The sequence below is a fragment of the Hyperolius riggenbachi genome, chromosome 10 (genome assembly GCF_040937935.1).
Source record: "Hyperolius riggenbachi isolate aHypRig1 chromosome 10, aHypRig1.pri, whole genome shotgun sequence".
NCBI lineage: Eukaryota > Metazoa > Chordata > Amphibia > Anura > Hyperoliidae > Hyperolius > Hyperolius riggenbachi.
Window position 1 is genome coordinate 70,277,696 of NC_090655.1, and position 23,872 is coordinate 70,301,567.

General features: G+C 43.5%; 2 protein-coding genes across 2 annotated transcripts in view; one reads left to right on the top strand and one right to left on the bottom strand.

The window, feature by feature from the left end:
* Positions 1–6,374: 6,374 nt before the first annotated feature.
* Positions 6,375–23,872, top strand: part of LOC137536095 (ATP-dependent translocase ABCB1-like) — a 152,774-nt gene continuing 135,276 nt past the window's right edge. Inside the window, exon 1 of the mRNA XM_068258131.1 lies at positions 6,375–6,637. The gene's annotated coding sequence lies outside the window, so the exon portion shown is untranslated. The remainder of the gene's footprint in view (positions 6,638–23,872) is intronic.
* The window catches only part of LRRTM3 (leucine rich repeat transmembrane neuronal 3), a 349,591-nt gene continuing 336,282 nt past the window's right edge, over positions 10,564–23,872 (bottom strand). Inside the window, exon 2 of the transcript XR_011024517.1 lies at positions 10,564–10,608. The gene's annotated coding sequence lies outside the window, so the exon portion shown is untranslated. The remainder of the gene's footprint in view (positions 10,609–23,872) is intronic.

Below are 23,872 nucleotides of genomic sequence, written 5' to 3' on the forward strand. Positions count from 1 at the left end.
CCACTGAGTGACTCTATGGGTGGGATAATGGCTCTCATTTTCTGCCCCGTAGCCTATTTTAACATATTTGTACAGTACACGTGTCCTGCGGCAGTCCACCGGTGTTACGGGAATGAATGTTCATTTTCTTCAGGTTTTATTATCTCAGCACCAAAGTCAACAATATTTGTATAGATTAAACAAATGTAAAAATGTAGTGTTTTTCTGATCAGTGTTTGCTTTGATCCAAAATACCTTTAGGGCTCGTTCACACTAAGGGCGTTTTTGCCCTTTTTTCAAGTGCAGGCGATTTTCAAAATCACCCTCAAAACTCTTGTGCAATGACTCCCTATGAGAGAGTTCACATCTAAGCGGTTCGTTTTCAGCAGAGTGATGCCTGGACCATTTTTGAGGGGATTTTGCCTCAACGGAAGATATAGGAAAAAATGGAAGACGTATGTAAAGTCTTCCAAGTTGATGCACATTTTTATGCAAATATATGCAGTTTGAAAATGGACCAATCAGTCTATTGGGTTTAAATTGATTGGTCTATTTTTAAACTGCATACATTTGCATTAAAATATGCATAATTTCAGATGAATTTGCATCTCATTGATCATCCCTACCAGTGAGTCTAGTCCACCCTTGGTGGAGGGGTGATACTCCCTCTTCTTTCCTATCTACAGAGAGTGACTTTTACATGAGTGGGGTCGGGTGAAACTCCCCACCTGCTGTTACAGTGGTTGCCTATGTGGTAACCCACCCTTGTGAGTACCTTTCTTGTGTTAACACACATCATTTCACCTGTAATAACATACTACACTATTGCAGGCTCTTGATTTCTCTTTTGATGTCTTATAAGTAGGGTGGCGCTTACAAGCACTCAATCATTTTAGGGCTGCAGGGGTGTTGATTCCCCATTGCTGCCACCTCTGTCCCCCATTGCCGCCACCTCTGTCTGTTGCATTCCACATCACTCCAATGGCTCCTCCTTCTGACTTTGAAAGAGGCAGTACTGGCGTCATGGAATGCAACATGGAAAGCAGAAGCCAGAGGCAGCAACTAGGGTGGGTTAAACCACACCTCCCCCCACTACCTCCACCACCACCATGGTCCACAGCTGTGAATCGTCCATTTCATCTAAAACTCAGATCATGCACTTGAATGCTCATTCCTACTAAGCAGTATAGATACCCACCATGGGTTTTTTTTTTTTTTCAGACGGGATCGGATTTGTTTTCAAAGTGTTCCTTTAATTTTTTTGAGCAGCAGTATAATTTATAAACTGCATGTACATTTAATGCAAATGTTATCCAGCTTAAACATAGGAAAACGCAAGGGATTACAGCTGCCCAGAATCCCCTCTCAGATCAGGGCCAGTGCAGTGTTTGGGGACAGGCACAAGTTGAGACACTAGAATATATGCAGGCATCCTGCAGCTCACACCACCGCCCCCTTTCTTTCCCTGCTACAATTGACTTTAGATGGAGAAACAGCATGTGTACAGAGCATGGAGCAGTTGTGGGGAACTTAACAGTGTGAATGCTTCACTTTCCACTTCATTACCAATGTTGGCTGTCCTCATTATTATCTGTATTCAAACTGCTCCTGATCGATCCTGTTGTCGATTGGGAGCCAATCAGACATTTAGGAAATAATTGTCAGATCCTGTCAGTCGGACAGGAAATTGCATTATGTGTACCCAGCATGATGTCCTACCATATCATTATACTGTATTTTGCGTGGCTGAGGGAGACCTTTCAGGAATCCCCCCCCCCCACCCCTTGAAACTCCTGGGTTTGTTCCTGTTGAATTTAGGCCAATCAACTACCCATCCTGATGATGTGATTGGTCCAGGTTACATTACATAGTGTTTGCATGCAGGCATAGCCGGCCTTTGACCTGAGCGACCGGAGCAGTCGCTCAGGGCGCCGGCTTCAAAGGGGGCGCCTATAGCTGGTTGCCTATACTGAGGGCATCTACACCTGATTTCCTATACTGGGGGCACCTATTGCTGGCTACCTTTACTGAGGGCACCAACACCTGTCTACCTATACTGAAGGCACCTATAGACCTGGCTACCTATACTGGGAGCACCTATAGCTGGCTACCTATACTAAGAGCACCAACACCTGGCTAACTATACTAGAGGCACCTACGCCTGGCTACCTATGGGGGGGATGGAGACCTTCAACTGACTTCCTATACTGGGGGCACCTATGCTTGGCAACCTATATTGAGGGCACCTACACATGAGATCCTATACTGGGGGCACCTATACCTGGCTACCTACCTATACTGAGTCTGAGTGCTTTTTTTGGGGGGGGGGGGCGCACTGTAGCTATAATGCATGGTGCAAACTGTCGGTGCTATGCTATCATTCTAAATGGAGGGGGAGGGGCCTAACTGTCCCACTGATTGTTTTTATTAATATTCCTGAAAGGTTCTAGCCTTTATTTTTAAGTGTATTCAGAATAATGCACTCTTTCCATCCATTTGTGGTTATTAATAGTATTTTTTCTATTAAACATATGTGACGTGTCACAGAGATCTGAGCATTTGTGTCACAACGTCAGAAAGGTTGGGAACCACTATGTACTACAAAAAGACAGAGCACTACAAAATCCATGTCTCTGGACCAAATAATGAACACTATTAAACAACAAGAAAGTAGTCCATGGTCTAAATATAACAACTGCACACAAACGTAAAATATATAATGATTTTATTTAAGGACTTATCCCAAAAAATTTAAAAACAATTGAGCTGCCTAATTGGCCCAAGGGGGTGTAGAGATATGCAAATCCACCAATATATAAGTTAATATAAAGTGCCAAACATTGATAAGTATGAACAAATAGTGACAATTCACTGATGTGATAATCCTAGGATGCTGTCTGCTGCTCCAAAATATATCTGCAAACAGCAACTGAGTATATAGAGCAATACCTGTAGGAAAATACACAATTAATACTGTGGAAAGTTAACCTTACCAAGCTAGAGCACAGTCACCCCCAGGTCCAATGAGCAGCACAGACCTCAAGGTTGGGAACCACTGTCCTAGGAGATATCACAGGAGAAAGGTGAAATGCATATGGACCTGTGTGCGTGTGTGTGTGCGCATGCGGGAAGAGGATGAAAGGTGGGGGGGCACAAAAATCAGGTTTCGCTCAGGGCGCTGTGAAACCTAAGGCCGGCCCTGCATGCAGGCAACAGCTATTTGCCTTTCATTGATCATCTCTTTCTATCAGGCTTTATTGCTAATGCAGCTGTAATCTTGCTATAAACTAATGGAGCAAATGCTCTCGTTAAAGCTCTCACAAAGAATCTAAATAATACTTAATTTGATGAGGTTAAAGGAAATATTTAAAGTTTAATTCTCATTATTATTATTGTTTTTTTGTTGTAGTTGTTTGGCTTCTAATCTCAAAAATAAGTACAAGCACAATTCAGCATTGCTGTGTTTCAGTACATTACTCCAGAAATGCAACCGTCTTTATGGCTTTCTATAATTTTTAAAAACTTAATTACAATAGGAGCAAACATGTAATTGTACCTACTGGCTGGCGTTCAGCTCTGTTTATTGTTCAGCTTGTTTAAATAGCAGGTATTGAGTATTGTGCATATGTGCCATAAAGTACATGAGTGTAATGTGCAATTATCATTTCAATAACAATTCCATTTGATTTTTTGTTTTGTTTTGTTGGCCTAGTTTTAACAGTTGATATAAAATTATATTTGTGGTAAGACCATTTCTGAATTTCCGATCCAGAGTTGGCACTGTGAATATAGTTAGACTGAACACGAATGATGACTTTTTTTCTTATTTACCTCTGTGTTAACCTCTTGAGAACCAGTGGTTTATACCCCCCTAGAGACCAAACCATTTTTTACAATTCCGAAATGTATTTCTCAATCATACAACTTAGCACCCAAATTAATTTTACCTCCTTTTCTTGCACTAATAGAGCTTTCTTTTGGTGGTCTCTGATTGCTGCTGTGATTTTTTTTTTTATTAATCAGAATTTAATATTTTTTGTAATAAACATACCTATTTTATTTAATTTACACTCCCCCCCAAATTGGTCCTAGACTCATGGTCGGATTTAAGGCAAGGCCACAAGGCCATGGCCTAGGACACCAGGAAAGCAAAGGGCGGGCTGTGGGCAGCAGAGGGGCAGTAGCAGTTAGCATGCCGAACATTTTTCCTGCTACACAAAGTTTGCACATAGCTGTGGCTGCCTACCAACAGCCGGATCTGGCACTCGGGGGATGAAGGGGCGATGAATGGGCACTTACAGGGATCTCTGAGCTGCCTGTAACTCACTGAATGTGCTACTCAGTACTCACCAAGGAGCTTACAATCTAATCCTTGCCATCCATGCACTAACTGTCCTCAGAGGAGCCTACACTCTAATCCCTGCCATGTTGGGGGTGGAGTTTAGGATGCTGCTTTTGGTCCTGGGGTAGCTGGTGTGATAGTGGGCCTTGGGCGGTAAAAAGTACAAATCCGCGCCCTGTCTAGACTGTTATCCGTACACTGCAGTACCCTCTTATAGGCATCAGCCTATGAAAGGGATAAGATTGGGAGCCAATCAGAGGGACAGTTAAGTGACAGGCTTGTGCCCTGTACAGCACTGCACTAGATCGCAACACTGTACACTTATTTATTTTGTTTTTTTTCATTTCTGACAGCCTTCCAGCTCTGATAATGGATCCCGCTCTGCGTCTCAGCAGGGAATGCGCGTATGCATTTCCTGCTAATCCCGCCCACTGCACTTTGACATCACTTGGTGTTAGGCGGTCCCCAGGCAGCCATGCTCCCACCGCCATTGGCATTAGGGAGCTTGTTAAATATTAAGTATAGTATTAGAGAGCAATGGCAGCGCATCTAAAACCAAGCTGCACCTGACTGACACTAGCTGCATAGAGCTACAAGGCCTCTTATTAGGCCTGTTTTCCATGGGCAGTTGATAGGCAGTGAAATGCCTCTCAAACTCTCACAACTGCTTGCTGCTACCTGGCAACTGCTTGCTATTGCCTGGTAACTGCTCATTGCTGCCTGGTAACTGCTTGCTGAGCACACAGTTCAACTTCCTGTGGAAATGACTAGCCCTTAAAGACACAACTGCACTCATTATAGCTATGACAGGTGCTAAACACCTAATGGAGGATGTTTGCTTCTAAAATAATTTGCATGCAAAGGATTTTTTTCGTACTAGACCCTTCCACCACGATGAGGTCATCCTGTCGGATGGGACCCTAGCAGCTAGCCATTTAAACTAACGAGGGGTTGCAGTGTGAACTCAGGGCCGGTTCTAGTAACAATGGGGCCCAAGGGTAGAACCTCCCTCCTAATCAGCACTCAACTTAACTGTGCTCCCTGGGGCCCCTGTAGAGTCTTTGGCCGTGTAGTAGTGTCTCACCTGCCCACCAGCACAAGTGAGATGGTACTTTGCCAAAGACACCTCAATTGCCCCTTGAATAGGAACAAAAAAAGCAAAAAAAACAGTAAAAAAATTTAATAATTAGTTGCCTTAGGGGCTCAGCTTATTTTTTAATATGTACGTCATGAGGGTATATTACTGTTATTTTAGTACATAAGGGCTTACAATTGATGGGACACACAAAAAAACCCTGAAAAAATACACCTTTAATTCCATATAAATTATTGACGCCATACAATGTACTAGGAACATAACATAATTAAAATGCTGTGATAGTCGGGACTAATGGGCAAATAAAATGAGTGGGTTTTATTTATAGTAGCATTGCTTATTTTAAAACTATAGGGGATGGAATTGGAGAAAAAGTGTATTTATTTTTAGTATTTGCCTATAAAATGCATAGAAATTAAAGTATCGCCCATGAAAAGCTTAATTTGTAGCGAAAAAAAAAAAAAGATATAGATCATTTACGTGTGATGAGTAGTAATAAAGTTATTGGTGAATGAATGGGAGGCGCACTGACAAGGGAAAATTGCTTCCATCCTGCAGGTGAAAACACCTGCAGGCTGAAGTGGTTAAAGGGGCAGTATGGCGAATTGACTTATAATACAATCATTCAATATAACTGTTTACTAAGTGGAGCAATGTATTGAGCTTGTATTGTTGCCTTACTGACGCACAGTTAGCATATACCATTGTGGAGTAGGAGGCAGCCCTGTCAGCTGTTTATATTTTCGTTATTCTTCCCCCCTTTGATCATCCCGGAGAGGATTGCTCCTACTTGTAACGGCACACTCGTGCAGTTTTACAGCTCTGATGAAAAAAATACTGCCCGCTGAAACCCCCTTCAGAGAAGCTGGCAAAACCACGGACAACTGTTGTTGTCTGTTGCTGTGGAGACCAGCTCTCTGCTATTGCGCAGATTCCCAGTGGCTAGTTTTAGCAGGCACAAGTACTATAGCTGTGTCCTGCATTCTTTACATGCCTTTTAAACCGGAGGCACACAGTTTTCTTTTCTTTGTGAATTCTTTACTTTCGGAGGAAGGTGGTAAGAGGGAGCCATAAATCACTGTCCTGAGGCTGCTCTGATGAGCTGTAAAACTGCAGGAGTGTGCCGTTACAAATAGGAGCAATCCTCTCCGGGATGATCAAAGGGGGGAAGAATAACGAAAATACAAACAGCTGACAGGGCTGCCTCCTACTCCACAATGGTATATGCTAACTGTGCGTCAGTAAGGTTTCTCTCCCGACGTGACTCCTTCACTGATTGTGGCTAATGCACTATTGTAATTGACTTTTATTCTACAACAATACAAGCTCGATACATTGCTCCACTTAGTAAAATGTTATATTGAATGATTGTATAATAAGTCAATTCACCATACTGCCCCTTTAAGGTTTAAGAATCCAGGAATCCATGACAGTTTTTCTGCTATGTAACATAAATCTCCCTCATAAGTATTTAGTGTTTGTAAAACTCAGTGTGGCTGAGAAAAACACATCTGAGTGCTGGGAAAAGATAGCAAGTCACGTGGTTCAATATTTGTCTGTATAGGAGCTGAGCAAGTATAAAGAAAAACCCTGTTGTCATTCAACTGAGACAATCAGAACTTAAAAAAGGTACATTTTGACCATTAAGTACAAAATAAGAAAATGGAGTTCCAGTGAGGCCATATTTAGAAGGATTAGGACTATAGATACAATGGCATTTTCTTTTGTTTTAGTAGTAGTGGTGCAATTGCGCTCAGGTGAATGCACCTGCAGCAATATTTTTTTAATTAATACATCTGGCCTGTGTCCGTATATATCTGTCATTTCAATAGCACAATTCTTATTCGCTAACCCGAAGACTAAAACTTTTGCTAATATACTCCACAAAGGAGGCAAATTTAAGACAAAAAAAACAAACAACAACGACAACAAAATTTCTAGAAGCTGATCCACGTAACCACCTGTGTTCACTTTTCATTATTTTGATTTGATTGCCCCATCTTCAATGCTATAGGCAGCAAAACCCTACTTGCCGTCACACAACTGGAATTTTTTAGTCAAGATGACATCCAGGCAAAAAAACTGATAAATAATCAGAAGTAAAGTCCCTGAACAATCCGGAGGCTGAGTCAGGCTGCAGGCAAACAGAATCCAGAAATAGTCCAAAGTCAAATAGAAGGCAAGGTTAAGTCCAGGAAAAGTACTTGATCAATAATCAGAAACAAAGTCCATAGACCATACAGAGGTCGAGGCAGGCTGCGGGCAAGGAATATAAAACAAATAGCAAAAGATTTATTTGGAAACAAAATTTGCAGCATAAAATAGTAAAATGAATGAATAGATGTCAAGGAAACAGTACATCTAGATGTGGAACTACACCTATGCAGGTGCTCCTAATCATCAAGTAGAACCAGTATTTAACCACTTCGCGTCCCTGGGGTTTTCCCCCTAAAAAACCAGAACCATTTTCTACATTTCACACTCCTCCCATTCATTAGCCAATAACTTTATCACTACTTATCACACATACATGATCTATACCTTGTTTTTTTCGCCACCAATTAGGCTTTTTTTGGGTGGTACATTTTGCTTAGAATTATTCAATTTTGTACAGATTTTAATGGTAATAAGGGGGAAAAAATGAAAAAAGGAATTATTTCTCAGTTTTCAGCAATTATAATTTGAAAATAATAAGTGGTACTGTAGATTAAACCTACACATTTGATTTGCCTGCTTGTCCTGGCTATTACAGCGTTTAAAGTATGATCCTAGTACAATGTATGGCGACAATATATTATTTGGAAATAAAGGTGCATTTTTTTCCATTTTGCGGCTTTGCGGATTTTTTAATTGTTGTGGCACTTTTTAATCCCCCCCCCCCCCCCGCTCCCTAGTTAGCAAGATGTGCTCCTTCATACCCCCCCTCCCCCACACTTGGCCAGATGTGCCCCTTTACCCTCCCCCAGCCCCTGATGTGCCTCTCTAAATCCCCCCCCCCCCCCAGAATGATGTGTTTTTTTTATTACCCCCCTCCCCCATTCATAGCCAGGTGTATGCCCTTTATGCCTCCCCCTCCCCCATTTATAGCCAGCTGTGCCCCTTTTAATTTGTATCCCCCCCATGGATAGCCAGGTGTTGGCCCTTTAAGATATTGCCGATCCTCTGTAATACCCCCCTCCCCCTCCATGCTGCGATCGGGCAGCATGGAGGATTACAATGTAACAATATTTACCTGACCTTGTTCCAGCGCCGATCACGATCTCCTCCCTGCAGTACCACTGGCAGCCTCACTATGCTGACCAGATCGGGTCCCGGCTTGATGACGTCATCAAGCCGGGACCTGATTCACTCAGCATAGTAATGGCTTACAGCGGGACTACAGGGAGAGGCTCACGATCGGCGCTGGAACAAGGTCAGGTACATATTGTTACATTGTAATCCTCCATGCTGCCTGATCGCAGCATGGAGGGGGAGGGGGTATTACAGAGGATCGGGCGGGGGGGTGGGGGGGATCGGAGACCCGGGAAGGGATGCCAGAGTAGTGTAGTTAGGGGGAGGGGGGTTAATGAGCCCAGGAGCGTGCTAGCACGCCCGCTGTGCTCATTTAAATGACAACAACGTACAATCACGTCATGTGGCTTTCAGGAGCCACTTGCAATGACGTGATTATACTGTATATGGGATGTAAACTGGTTAAAGAACAACTATCAAAAAAACAGTCTTTCTCTAAACCCCACATACCTATAGAACTTTTAGCCAGCAACACTAGAAACCTTTTCAGAGGTATCTCAGCACAGCCTGGGTGAAAGGAAAGCTTTGTTTACCCAGCTGTTTTGTAACAATGTTGTGTCGTCATCGGGGGGAGGGGAAGGCAGAGCTGAACTGTAACCTGGCTGTAAACTGTTTACACTGCGTGGCACAGAGAGACACACAGACAAGAACACAGAGCTTCAGCTGATGATTATTTACACACATTTGAAGCTCTATTTCTGCTTTATATCATTCTGAACAGATCCCAGTCACAGTATTACAGCCAGTGAAGATTGTTTCGGTATGCTGGTTGTGCTAGGCACAGTCCTCCATAGTAATGCCCACAGTGAGAACTGTTCTCTATAAATGTAATTTTCTTCATATAAAACATGAAAAAATTTAAAAAAAAATGCCTTTGTATTGCTATTTGCTAGTAATTACTGGAAATATATGTGACATTTAGAATTTTTTAGTGATGAGCGTAATGACCAAGTTACGATTACGTGAAATTTCGTGTAATTCATGAAATTACGATTATGGCTGTCATCAAAATTACGCAAAGTTTTCAAAATTTCGCGCTTATGGGGAGTTTCGTAATTACGATCATTTTTCGTAATTATGATCGTTTACGTAAGACCAACAAAACAGAATTTCGGAAATGTGTCCGTTTTTGAAATTGTGTTCCAGTCCAGAGCCTCCTGATACATTTAAAGCAACAGCATGTGCAGGGGCCTTTGCATTATCAGTAATTGCAATTAGTAATTGCAATCAATGAGTGACTTTACTGAGTTTAGTCATTACCTAAATGTGCATAATTACTATTAGAAATGAAATTACGTCCATCTTCATAACTAAAATAACTTTGTTTCTATAGAAAACATGAAATTACAAAATTTTGCGCTAAACACGAATTTGCGCCAAAACACGAAATTACAAAACGGAAGGTTTGCTTATGGAATTCCGAATTACAGTTTGTATGGCAATTACAAAATTACAAATTTGTGTCGTAGTGGCAAAATTTGCATCGGTAATTAAGGAAACACGAAATTACGAAAAAGTTCGGCTCAACACCAATTTTAGTTAACTTTGATAGTTGTCCTTTAACCTGTTGGAGGCTATTGAAATGTATGGGAGAGACAGAGAGAGGTGAGAGCACACACTGTGATTGCTGTGGATAGAGGGGCAAGGCCCAATAGGAAAGGTCTTACCTGGTTGAAGTGGCTGGAGTGACCAGTGGGTTAGTCAGCTGTCATGCTTTTGTCCCTCCTTAGTTGGGGCCCTGGCATAGAATGATGTCCTTAATAGTGGCTGTGGATCTTGGCCTGCATAGGGCGGCTGTAGGCTCAGGCACACTCGGAGTATGTGCTGTTGCACCCAGCTGGTACAGGCTTGGATCCCCGGCAGTGAGTGGTAGTAGAGCAGTAGAGCAGCAGACAGTTACCTGCAATGAGAGACTGCTGAATTAAATACTTTAATTTCTAGCCATTCCGCAGGGGAGCTCCTCCACTTTTTAGTTTCAAAAGTTTTTTATTAAAGATAGCAAATTGAACAAGAGTAAATAACTCTGAATACCCCACGCAGGGGGGAAAAATAATAGCCAGATATAAACAAATAATACAATAGACAAGAACAATGGGTCAAACAAGGGGTACGGTACCCAAAAGTGGTGATTCGGGGTGGGGAGTATTAGGGCCAAGCACAGACAGTATATTGTATGGCATGGTAGATATAATAAGTACAATGCCTCTATGTTAGGTGAAGAAAATGGAGTAGCGAAGGCCATTATTATCAGCATAATCAATCCAGGGAGACCATGTGTTGGTAAACTGGAGCATCCGATCCTCCGAGATAGCTACCATTCTCTCCAAAATCATGACTCTATGGACTTTACTTATCACATGGTCTAAAGAGAGGAAGGAGTCCTTCCATCGGGAAGCTAAGTATGTTTTGGCAGAGTTTAAGATATGTTGGGTTAATCTATGAGCTGGGTGTTTCAAATTATTGGGTTTATCACCCATCAGGAAAACAGATGGGGTGGGAGAGAATGGGATCTGAAAGACGGATGCAATCAGTTCGGCAACTTGCGACCAGAATCTGGTAACCAAAGGGCATGTCCACCACATATGAGCCAGTGTTCCCCTAGAGCCGCAGCCCCTGTAGCATAAGGCGGAGGCCTGAGGGAAGATGCTAGAGACCCGCACCGGAGTTAGGTAAGCTCTGTGTAATAATTTGACATTTGTTTCTAATATTGAGAAATACAAACTTCCTTTCATGAGGGTTTCAAAACAGTGTGCCCACCTTTTAGGTGTAAGATGGAAGTTGAGGTCAGCTTCCCATTGTTCCAGAACGGAGTCCATGGCAGCTTGGGCTCGAGTAGCCAGTTGAGCATATAAGTATGAAATGATACCGCCCTCTAAGGGTGAAGTTTTGCAGAAGCTTTCAAAAAAAGTGTAGGATGCGTCAGGGGTTAGGGGACCTAATGATGACCAGAAGTGGTAGATCTGCTGGAGGTGGAAAAGTTGGTGGGGCCTACAGGAGAGCAGTTCAGATAGCGTGGAAGGAGGAATCATGATCCCTAATCTTTGGAATTTAGCTAAATTAGTATGATGGGAAGGGAGTAGCCACGCCATGTCCAGATTTAAGCCCGGAGGGAAGTCAGGATTACCAAATAGTCGTGTAGATAGTGAGGGGGATGCTTGCAAATTTAGAGTGAAGCGGTATCTTTTCCATATCTTTAGGGTGTGAAGGGTATAAGGGGAAGTGGACAGTAGCTGAAAGGGATGTGACAGCGAGGACCACACCAGAGACTCAACTGTAAAAGGTTTCAGGAGAGATGACTCAATGTTGACCCAGAGAGGGGCACTTGGCCCGGCTTGAGAAGGGGGTATATGGGCTAGTTGAGCAGCTATGTAGTAATTGTAGAAGTTGGGAACAGCAGGGCCTCCTGCATACTTGGGGAGTTGTATCCTCTTGGAGGAGATCCGGGGAGGCTTGTAGGCCCAGATGAATTTAGAGACCTCTCTTTGAAGAGGGACCAGAGAGTTTTTAGAAACTAATATAGGGAGGACCCTGAAGTAATAAAGGATTTTAGGGAGCAAGGTCATGCGGACAGCATGGATCCTTCCGCTGAGGGAGATTGGGAGCTTAGTCCAAGTAGTAAGTAAATTTAAAAGGTTAGATATCAGTGGAGAATAGTTAAAATGAAACATGTCAGAGGGGTTTTTTGTAAGCTTCACTCCTAAATATTTTATATATTTGTGCTGGATACGGAAACCAAAATGGGAGGACAAAGCGTTGACAATGTTGTTGGGGATATTGCAGGGGAGGAGTTCTGATTTGGTGATGTTCAGCGACAGCCCAGATGCCTCTTTAAAGTGTGACAAGAGGTTTAGTACTAGAGGTATTGTTGTGGTGGGACTAGTTAATGTGAGGGCCAGGTCATCCGCAAACAATGAAATTTTATGGGAGCGACTGCCTATTTGGTATCCCTGGATATCCGATGCCTGTCTTATTTTGACTGCAAGAGGCTCCATACATAGCGCAAATAGCGCAGGGGATAGGGGGCAGCCTTGCCGTGTTCCCCTTTCAATCTTGATGGTGGATCGACGTGTGGAGGGAAGCTTCAGATAGGCCGTGGGTAAAGAGTACAGAGATTTGATTGCTTGAAGGAAAGGACCAGTGATACCAAATCTTTGTAACGTTTGGAGCATGTAGGGCCAGGAAAGGGTGTCAAAGGCCTTTTCAATATCAAGAAGGAGCACTGCAAGGGGGTGTTTGAGGCGATGGGCATGATGGATGATATTTAGAAGTTTCCGAATATTATCAGAGGCTTGGCGCTGGGGTATGAATCCTACCTGGTCTTTGTGAATAAGTGAGGGTAGCAACCTGTTAAGGCGGGAGACAAGGACTGAAGTGAAGATTTTATAGTCGGAATTTAGGAGGGAGATGGGACGGTAGTTGGGAGGGTTGAGGGGGTCACGGTCTGGTTTCGGAATAACTACTATTGAGGAGGCTAGAAATTCAGGAGGGGTAGAGGCCCCACGTAATATGGAGTTAAATAATGCAGTTAGATGGGGAATTAGAATGTCAGAGAACTTCTTGTAGTAGGAGGCAGTAAAGCCGTCTGGACCCGGGGCTTTGTGGCTCTTAAGGTGCTTAATGACTTCCTCAACTTCATCATAGGAGATGGGGAGGTTAAGAGAGCCCGCTGTTAGAGGCGAAAGACAGGGTATTGGCACATTAGAGAGGAAGGACTGAGAGTCTTGGGCCGGTGAAGGGGGGGGTTGGGAGTATAATGAGGTGTAATATTGGAGGAAGCGGTCATGGATATCGTCTGGGTTGCAAGTTTCTCTGCCATTTGTGAGCCTAATCTTCCTGACGGTGTTTAGTTGTTGTTTCTCTCTAAGTTTGGCAGCTAACCATCGGTCTGGTTTGTTAAGTAGTTTGTGACAGCGGGATTGAGTCCACCTATGAGCCTTTTCAGCCTGGTGAGAGAGGAGGAGATCAATTTGTATTTTAATGTCGCTAATTAATTTGTGGAGGTATAAGGAGGGATAGGTTTGATGTTCGGCTACGAGTTTGTTTAGTTTATGTTGCAAATTGCATAAAGATTCAGAGTGCTCCCTCTTGATACGTGAGGCCAGTCTTATAATTTGACCTCTGATATAGGCCTTGTGGGATAGCCATAAGGAGGATTTGGCTATACCCGGAGTATTGTTAATTTCAAAGAACTCAGTGAGGTGTTGGGATAGATCAGAAACAACCGAGGGATTAGTTAAAAGGGATTCATTTAGTCGCCAAGAGCGGTTAAGGTTTTTCGGGGACTGCGAGTTAAAGGTAGCTAGGACCATGTCGTGGTCTGACCAAGAGCACGGCACGTGGCGAGCATAGATTAAATTGAGTATATTACTAGTATTAGTGAATAGAAGGTCAATGCGAGAGTGTGAGTGATGTTGGGGGGAGTAATAAGTGTAACCCCTTGTTTGCCCATGGAACTCCCTCCACACGTCAACCAGAGAGAGGGATTGTAACATCTTATGGAGGGTTTTTAGTTTCGTTTGAGAGAGCCTACAATCTTGTGAAGTAGAGGAGTCAAGGCTGGGGGCGAGAACAGCGTTAAAGTCTCCACACCAATATATGTGGTCGTAGGTTAAGGTCGTGAGGTAATTTGCACAAGCCATAAAGGTTGTTAAGGGGTCTCTCGGGTGGGAGTATGAGGAGACTAGGCATACTCGTCGTGTATATAGGGTTCCTAGTATAATAAGGAAGCGGCCCAGCTTGTCAGGAATAGCCTGTTCCACCTCCATGGGAAATGAGTTATGAAGGAGTAAGGCAACACCGAGGGTTTTCCCGGAGGGGGAAGAGGCTAGGTAGATTCGCTTGTATTGTGCATGGATAAATTTGGGGAAAGAGGCTTGAGTGAAGTGGGTCTCTTGCAAAGCGATAACATCAGGCTTATGGGACAGATAGTTTTGCATGGCTTTCCTTCTTTTGGGGGGGGAGTTAAAACCCCGGACATTGTGGGAGATGATTCTACACATGGGGAATGATTAAGTGTTGCGTATTAATGAACCATACAATCATAAAAAGTCTAGCTTCAAATATTAAGTAATCATAAAGGCCCAGGGAGAGGGTAGGTAATGGAATATAGGGAGGTACCGTAATCAAGGTTAAGTTATAACATAGTACAAACAGACATAAAAAAAAAAAAAAAACATAGAGGAAAATGTTCCTCTCCAGGCGATTCACAGATGAAGGGGACCATATTAACGGGACCCTCATGCGTGAATCTGTTCAGGGGGTCAACATAGCAGTCTCCGGGATACCTGAAAAGTAAAGGATTAGTTATAAGCTTCATAAGCCTCATTTAGTGCAAAGGGAGGCCAATTTAAAACGGCATAACAGGCAATATCTGCATATAGGCATACTCTAAAGAGGAGTAACACGTAAGCAGACCGGTATTAAAGAGTGAGATCTTAGCTGACAAGGCAGATCAGTACGGCCAGATCGAACAACAGGAGTGATGCGGGCCAGAAAGGCAATATACTTGAAGAAGAGTAACCTCGCGGCCTGGTCATCCAGGGCAGTCCTTGTAATAAGGAGCGGAGGTATAAGAAGAGGACTGAAGGACATGACCAGGGGGGGGGACTCCGTGCTGTGCACAGGCATACACTCCTAGAGGTCAATAACAAAATTTCCAACATGGAAGATAATGAAAAAATAAACCTAACAAATGTAAAAGTTAAAACATTTGGCCGTCTGTACGATACCCATAACCTTCATTCAGATTGTCTGGGAAGAATGTGCTGGCGAAGGAGGAGAAGCGGGATTCTCAGAAGTTTGGCGTTGTCTGCGGTAGGTAACTTCAGTCCAGACTCTGGCCGGTCTTGGGGAGCTTTGAGGAGGCGACGCCGCAGTATGAGGAGGCAGTTGTAGGCCTGACTGCTCCAGGGCCAAACGTGCTTCTGCAAAAGTCTTGCAAGCGAAGTTCCTGTTGTTATATTGGAAGCACAAAGAGAAGGGGAAGCCCCATTTGTATTTGACAGAAGCTGCCATCAAGGCTTGGGTTGCCGGTCGCATATCTCTTCTTCTAGCCAGTGTGAGGGGGGAGAGATCGGCATATAGATGTACTGAATTAGGGAGGCCTGGGAGTACATTCAGGGGCCTAGCGGCGAGTAGAATGGCATCTCGCATCTCCTCATGTTGCATTTTTAAGATGATGTCCCGGGGGAGATCGGTGTTGCGGGGGCGTTGTAGTGCCCGGTGGATACGCACGATTCTAAGTTCTTGCGGGTCAAGCTGTGGGAGAAGAGCAGCGAAAAGGTTGAGGGCCGTCTCCTTTAGGTTGGTGATAGCCTCCGGGACCCCCCGTATGCGGATATTCGCCCTTCGTGACCTGTTCTCGAGATCTTCGAGTTTTAGTTCCATAGACTGGATCTTTTCGTCTTGGTCATCTATCTGTAGTTTGTCAGCCGCAACCGCATCGACTAGTGAGTCAGCCTGCTTTTCAAGGGTAGCTACGCGTTCACCCACCTCTTTGATCTGGTTGGAGAGATCCGTCACAGCCGCCGCCAGTTCTCGTTTAAAGAGCCTGCTGATGTCCCTGTAGAGCTGTTGGGATTGCTGGCTCGTGAGGGGGACCTCTGCCGCGGATTGCGGTGATTCAGGTATAGAGGTAGGCGAGCCTGGCTCCGGGGAAGGAGGCGCAGTAGAGGCAGCGGCGGCCATCTTGGACCTCGTGGCAGCAGGCCCGAAATGGTCCGTGAGCGTGTGTTGTTTGTTTCGCTTCTTGGGGGCCTCTGGACGGGACAAAGAGTTCTTCTTGGCCCTCCTGGACATCTCCTAGGGTAAGGCAGATGGAATGGTGCCGTCTTTGGTAGATGTGAGGCTATTATGAGATAATCTCAGGATTCCGGAGACGGAGCTCAGCCACCTAGCGTCTGCTCATGGCGGCTCCGCGCATGCGCCCCAGCTCCTCCACTTTTTAAAGCATATTTGAGAACATCGGGTAAAATGGGAAAATGCCAACCAGTAGGTACAGAGGGAGGGAAATTCAAATGCCTATATATTTTCCTGTTTTACCTGATGTTCTCATATGCCTGAATGCAGGCCAGGATCCACAGCCACCATCAAGGACATCATTTCATGCCAGATTCCCAGCTAAAGAGGGACAAAAGCGTGACAGCTGGCTAACTTGTAAGGGTCACTCCAGCCACTTCAACCAGGTGAGACCTTTCCTGTTATGCCTTGCCCTCTATCCACAGCAGTCACAGTGTGCGGTCACTCACCTCTAGAGATGTAGCGAACGGTTCCAGGCGAACTTTGATGGTTCGCGTTCGCCTGCACCAGGCGAACTTTTGCGGAAGTTCGATTCACCCCATAGTGCTCTATGGAGCAGAACTTTGACCCTCTACATCACCGTCAGCAGGCACATTATTGCCTATCAGACTGCACTCACGCCTGGAGCCCCACCCCCCCTTATTAAAGGCAAGGTCCTTGAGCCTTTTTACTCACTCGTCTGCCTACACTAATTAGTTAAGGGACAGCTGCTACACACTCTGCTAGGGAAAGTTTAATTAGGCTCTTGTATATTACTCACTACCTCCTACCCTCCACCCCGTCTACCTATTCCCTCCTCCCTCCTACCGGAGGGAGGAGGGTCTCATCTGCCAGAGAATTATATTATTTCAAAAGTCAGTTTACATCCCATAGCTGAGAATTGAACCCAGGTCTCACTGTGTGGTGGGCAAGTGTGGTGGGCAAGTACCTTAACCACTGTACCACAACAGTACTAACTGAAGCTGGCCTAGCATTTACCATTTATGCTCAATCCAAGAGAAACATTAGGTTGCTTAAAGGGAACCTTAACTGAGAGTGATATGGATGTTTCCTGTTAAACAATACCAGTTGCCTGGCAGTCCAGCTGATCTCTGTGACTGCAATAGTGGCTGAATCACAGCCTGAAACAAGCATGCAGCTAATCCAGTCTGACTTCAGTCAGAGCACCTGATCTGCATGCTTGTTCAGGGGCTGTGGCTAAAAGTATTAGAGACACAGGGTCAGCAGGCGATTCAGGCAACTGGTATTATTTTTAAAGGAAAAATCCATATCCTTCTCAGTTTAGGTTCCCTTTAAGGATTTGTAGCATAAAAGCCAACTCACATTGGCTGGGAATTGAACCCAGGTCTCACTGTGTGGTGGGCAAGTACCTTAACTGCTGTACCACAACAGTACTAACTGAAGCTGGCCTAGCATTTACCATTTATGCTCAATCCAAGAGAAAAATTAGACAAGACAAATAACATTTTTATCCAGCTTTTCTCCTGGCGGACACAAAGCACCAGAGTACCAAAGTACTTGCCCACCACACAGTGAGACCTGGGTTCAATTCTCAGCTATGGTATGTAAACTGGCTTTTGAAATAATATAATTCTCTGGCAGATGAGACCCTCCTCCCTCTGGTAGGAGGGTAGGAGGCCTAAAATAGGGGTTTATGTGAAATCTAGATTTTTGCCTGGGACTTTTGATGTATATTTCACTCAATCATGTCTGCCTCCAGGTATTAGAGCCCTCGAAACATGTTTTCTATCATTCTTCTATTTTTCAAAGTTCGCCTCCCCATTGAAGTCTATCGCGGTTCGCGAACTTTTTCGCGAACCGAACCTTTCGCGGAGGAACTGAAAATCGGAGGTTTGCGACATCTCTACTCCTCTCTCTGCCTGTCCAATCCAGCATTGTCTGACTTACGAGAAGCAACACCTCTGGTCTAACAGAGACTCGTTGATCGCTCGCTAACTGGCGGTTTTACTATACCTCCAGAGCACAAATTCCTATTGAAATCTACATCCTGTTTTTAGCCTCTTGTCTCTGCCAGGACATTTATTCAATAGCCTGGCTGCGTATGCTCTCACCATGATCAGACTTCTGTATCCGCTAAACTCAGCTGTTCAATGGCAGCTGAGCTCCATGCCCTGATCAGGAGTCAATCACAGAAATCAAAGGGTAAAAATAATAATAAAGGTTTTGGTCCTTATGGGGCCAGGATCTGTGGGTCCCAGAATAGTTGAGAAAGATATCTGGCATAAAGCAAAATGTGATAACATCACTCATTTATAGTGTATTACAGAGTAACCAAACAGCTCGGGGTGACCCAAACCACTAGGAATGTATAGGGGGATAAAAGAGACCGAAGAGCCCTCCTACTCAAAAGCAATGCTTGGTGTGATTTGCCTTCTTAAAGCAGAAGGAAACTTGCAATAATTCAGCTATAAGTGAACATTTGTGGTTACCCAAAATGCACCACTACTGAATATGCAAATTATCTCTTTTCGCCCCTGTAAGCCAGGCTAGCATCTGGAACCACTGGTGTATAGCAAGCCTATGGTTTTAAATTTTACACAGCCACATCAACCCCACATGTTGACAGCCCATTTCGGAATTTTTGGTCCTCATAAGTACATGGCAGGGATTGATATGGATCTATGGGGTAGGGCTTGGACCAGTACAATAGACTGGAGAAATCATCGTATCCCGGATTGCTATCAAATAAACTAGCCGAAGGGAACTGGAGAGGAGAGAGGAGCAGAGACTATTTGGAATAACACTCTGATAGTGACATTCGATACACCGGAACCGCCGTGAGTGTAACTGTATGATATAGCACAAGCGAACTACAGTTAAAAATGCACTGCCTGATGCTGATAATAACAAACAAGGAAACTATAAGAGATATCTCTAGAGATGCAAACTATCTGCACCGCTGTGGTTATGATAGAAGCTTGTGGAACTAAGCCTATATATACCAAAGAGGGTGTTCATAATTAGAGGAACAGTGTTAGTTGGTAGGGAGGAGGGCCCTTCTATGACAGGGGTGTATGGTGAGATTGGATGTGTGTTTGCATTGAGTTTTTATGTTTTTTATGTGTTTTTTTATTTTTATGGTAGATTCAGCATTTTTTGAATAAATCATTACGTATTATAGCACGTGGTACATATTTTATATATATTTTAGACTGTATGCATCAAGGGTTAAAGGGATCCCCTTTTATATCACGCAGCTCGTTGGAAGAGATCACCCAGCGCTAGGTGTATATTGTACACAGTACAACAGAGTAACCAAGCAGCTCGGGGTGACCCAAACTTCCCACTAGGAATGTATAGGGGGATAAATGAATGGGAAGCTTAATGTAAAAGGTCTGTTTTATCCAGTTTTCGATATTGATTGGTTTAAAAAAAATAAAACCAATCAACCCTACGTGTCTCAGATCTTTCCACCATTTCTGATAGATGAAATGATCCAAAAATTTGCAAAGTTCAGACATTTTTCTCAATAACAAAACACATTTGATTTTTCTACACTACCTATTTATTTGAGTATGACCACCATAAAGCGGGATTGCCAGGCATAAAATCAAATTCCATTTACCCACTGCTCTGTTTATTATCCAGCCTACAACCTGACCCTGCATTGCAAGCATTCCAATCTAATCATAAATGTTTCTGCTGTGATTAATCTTACCTTAGTCAGCCTGGCTCTATTTGGAACATTGCTGACGAGAAGGAAACTTGTTATCTCCCCTCCCACATTCCTGCTCCTCACTGATTGGCTGAGGGTAGTTCAGTGTGAAGCTGCTAAAATACGATCTATGCTGTCCTCACAGATGTTTACTAAGCAAGCTAGATATGACAGCGCTGTTTCTAGGAGGGAAAAAAAGAGTAAGAGAGGAAATTACATCAGGATTGGCTTCAGTAGAGGGAATAAAAATGAAAAAATGCCAGAAACAGTTTTTCGTTATTTACCATAGAAAATTTGTTGAAATCAAAACATGTACCGTACAACAGAGCTGCTCATCCGGATTCCGGATATCCGGGTAACCCAGATATCCTACCATTTTTACGCTATCCGGATTGGATTCCGGATTCCGGATTTCTTTAGAAATCCGGATAGCTATCTGCGGATATTTGGCCGCATAACCCGGATATCCGCGTTGAATCGTTAATTAGCTTGAATGATGTAATTGTATGACAGTCAGTGTGTGCTGCAGGCAGCTGCTATGTGTCTGTGTGTATCCTGGGCACAGACCACTCCAGCTGCTGCCTGCTGGCCAGCTATTAGCCTTAGGTATAGGTTAGGTTAGGGATTAGGGGATAGGAGGATTACTGTGTTAGTGTGTAGTTAGTACTGTAGTACTGCAGTCAGTGTGCTAGTAGTTGTTGCCATGTGACACTTGGTAAGTGCAAAGTGACACTTGGCAAGTGCCACGTGACACTTGGCAAGTGCAAAGTGACACATGGCAAGTGCCACGTGACACTTGGCAAGTACCACGTGGCATGTGCCAAGTGCCAGGTGACACTTGGCAAGTGCCGCGTGACACGTGGCAAGTGCCTCGTGACACGTGCCAAGTGACTCGTGCCAAGTGACACGTGACACGTGCTAAGTGCCAATTGCCACGTGCCACGTCCTGCATGCTCCTGACACACGTTACACCTGCTGCTGCTGCATTGCCCTGCTCCTGCTGCCTGTGCAGCTCCCACCGCCAGGCCAGGGTGCCACAGGCCACTGATGCCACCTATATTTAACCCAAAACACAATTGCTGCTTAATTTTTTGGAGGTGTCTTGGCTGAAAACTGTCATGTCCCAGTTGTGCGGTTGGACTTTGGACACAATGTGGGCGGCACGACCGCTGTCTGGAATCTAGGCCTAATGTTGACAGCCATTTTTTTTTTGGGGGGGGGTTAAGTCCCCACATCATCAATTAGTGTTCCCCTTTAAAAAATAATGATGCTACATGCCTCATTTACCCTTAAAAACGTTTTTAAAAGCAATTTAAAGGGCACTTCCGGTTTTTCTATCTGGATATTCGAATCCGCCTGGATAATGCGTTTGGATATCCGCATGAATGCGGATATTTGAACGTTCGGATCTGGGTATCCGGATCAATTTGGATTTTAAAAAGTGGTATCCGAGCACCACTGCCATACAATACATAAGTTATGTAAGTAGAACAAGTATTTATCTACCTATATATGTGTTTTTTTCCTGGGATAGTATGGCTGCTTTAAGGTTTGTGGAACTACAAACAAACAAACAAACACAGCACATTAATATCGCGCTTTACTCCTGGCGGACTCAAAGCGCCAGAGCTGCAGCCACTAGGACGCGCTCTATAGGCAGTAGCAGTGTTAGGGAGTCTTGCCCAAGGTCTCCTACTGAATAGGTGCTGGCTTACTGAACAGGCAGAGCCGAGGTTCGAACCCAGGTCTCCTGTGTCAGAGGCATAGCCCTTAACCATTACACTATCCAGCCACACTAGACTGAGTCCAACTGCTGTTTTGAGAGTAGATACAGGTCTGCGACATTTCCCCTCTCTAAGGGGAAATGTCGCAGACCTGAATTATTTTATTACAGTGAGTAAAATGACCTAGCATTGCAAGATATTGCCACTTACTAATAATAGAGAATTTGAAATACATCTAGGCCAAGTTTTCGTGTGTTTTTCATTTCTCTGTAGGTCAGAAGATTCATAATAAATCTAGCCCATGCTCTGTGGCCTTACAGATACCATGATTTGTGCTCAATCAGGCAGGGGTTTTTTTTTTTTATAAGATTAGAGTAATGATAATAAGTTCTGCTGTAAAATGAGAAGTTATATAGTCTTTAACACATCACTTAAAGAGACACTGAAGCGAAAAAAAATATATGATATAGTGAATTGGTTGTGTACTATGAATAATTACTAGAAGATTAGCAGCAAAGAAAATATTCTCGTATTTTTATTTTCAGGTATACAGTGTTTTTTCTAACATTGCATCATTCTATAATATGTGCAGATTACACAACACTCAGCATTCAAAATGATTCTTTCAGAGCAGTCTGTGAACTAATGACCTCTCCTCTGGCAGAGAAAAAGTAATTAGTTCACTTACAATTGAGATAATAAAAGTCAGAAAACAGCCCTCTCCACGACTTTGAAAAGCTTATGGCTTTTTTTGCATAGAGATAACAACTAGAGTTTCTTAACTCTTCCTGTACTGGAAACAATTATACTGATATATCTGATCTTAATGTCTTATTTCTTAGCTGTACTACACATACAAATCATAAGATCATCATTTTTTTTTTCGCTTCAGTGTCTCTTTAAGTGAGATGATTTTCAGCTTAAAATAACCAGTTCTTCTGCCACAAGAGCTTGGATTGCAAGAGAAACATGACATATATACAGTAGGTAGTTTTTTTATTTGGTTAAAAATAAAAAAGTTATTTTAGTAATGACCATAATAAGTAATGATATATTCATACATAGTGAATATTCTTCTTAAGATTATCATAACTTTTTTCTCTACATAAGCTGCTTATTGTAAAATGCCATTTTTCCATTATTTTCTGTTCATTAATATTTGAAGCTTAGTTAGATTTTGCATAAGCTTAGTTTTCTGATCCCATTGTAATTGCTTTCACTGTTTCACAACACACTGTTTACTGTGTCTTTGCAAATCATGATTCATGACAGGGTTAGATTTACAGATCAGGCGTTCTTGTGCCCTAAACTCAGCGCTCAACACAGGCCCCACCCCAAGTGTTAAATGGGCATGGCCATAACAGGATGTGGGGGGAGACAACTAATGTAACAGTGTAACTCAAAGGCCTTGGACCTGAGCTTCCGCTCAAAACAGTTAGGCAAAGTGACCCTAAAGGTAATTGGACAACTCCCCCCACCCCCAATCACAAGGAAAAATAAACACACACACTTAAAGAGAATCTGTACTGTAAAATTCATACAATAAAAAGCATACTATTCTATTCATTATGTTCTCCTGGGCCCCTCTGTGCTGTTTCTGCCTCTCCCTGCTGCAATCCTGGCTTGTAATTGCCATTTTTAGGCAGTGTTTACAAACAAAAGACATAGCAAATGCTAGGCTGAGAGTATCTCAGTGTGTGAGTCATACAGAGTGTGCAGGGGGCCTGGATAGGGTGTGTATAGCTTCTATCCAATCACAAGCAGCACAGCACATTCCAACCTGACTGCCTGAGCTCGACAGACCCGACAGAGGAGAGAAGATTAGATCATATAACAAAGGTAACACAGCCACTGTGCAACTAGGAATGGCTGCAGTAAGACAGAGTGCATTAGAACAGCTATAAGAACTTATAGGATAGAAGAAATAAGGCTCAAAATTTTGTTACAGAGTCTCTTTAAGAAAGCAG